Here is a 1,083-nt window from a genome sequence, read left to right on the forward strand (position 1 = left end):
GCTAGGACTTTCCTACACCTCAACAGTCTGCATTCTCATGGCAGATTGAGATCTTAACCTACGACTGTACAATTTTCATCTTCGCTAGGGCGAGATGACATGGATCAGAGCATTGTAAAATGTAATGTGTTCATGATTCCTCGATTGTCTTGAAAAGCGGGATCATTTCTTCAATGACATTTGGTTTAGTGCACAGCCCATTTTCACCCTGCGGGATATGTTACTCCAAGTGGGAAAAAACAGTTTATGGGTGTTGTTATGTGTAACGACTACATCATCCAAGGTACACAACTCTAGGTTTGAAACTTTCTTTCAACATTCACGTTAAAAACTCGCTTGTTTCCCCTTGAACGCACGAGACAACTCGATACCCTGTGGGCAAAGGCCGTAGATTTGAGTGGGAGGGTTAATAAATTAAATTGATTATCAATTATTATGAATGATATCATTGTAATACGCCTTCGTCGGCCTACGGTAGGTCGCTTTGGAAAAAATGCGTGTCCACGTTAAATCTTAAACTGTTTTTAAATGTAGGGTACGAGTTTTACTCCGCTCCCATTTTCCATCGAAACAATTTAGATCATTTGGGAGGTGGGCTTTCGACCCTGCCTGCCAAGGCCCAAGACTAACCCGGGCTGAGGGGCATACAACATCCAAGCAGAAAGACTGATATTAGTGATAAACTCGAACAATTAATTGTTTTCCCTACTTGTGAATCGAACTCGGGTCTACTCTAAGGTGTCGGATAAGGGTGGGGGGAGGGGGGGTAGGAAAGGGGATGGGTGGTCAATTGGTCCAAAATTGATAAACCGGGGTGTTGGAATAAAGGGGGGGGGGGGACATTCAACTTCATACCCCAGTCTAGTAGAAACAAATCTGTTTTATATCTCCTTCAGTGATTTTTTTTTTAAAAGAGAGAGAGATAATGAAACTTCACTGATTTTAGTAAGTTACTTTAACAACTTTTCCCATTTAGGAACAAACCAGTTTCATTAAAAAATATAGATATAATGTTTCACATGATCATCGGTCGTGGCAAGCCGGAAAATAATAAACGGGGGGAGGGGGTATGGAATAAGGAGC

The sequence above is a fragment of the Aplysia californica genome, unplaced genomic scaffold (assembly GCF_000002075.1).
Source record: "Aplysia californica isolate F4 #8 unplaced genomic scaffold, AplCal3.0 scaffold00123, whole genome shotgun sequence".
In the NCBI taxonomy this organism is placed as follows: Eukaryota; Metazoa; Mollusca; class Gastropoda; order Aplysiida; family Aplysiidae; genus Aplysia; species Aplysia californica.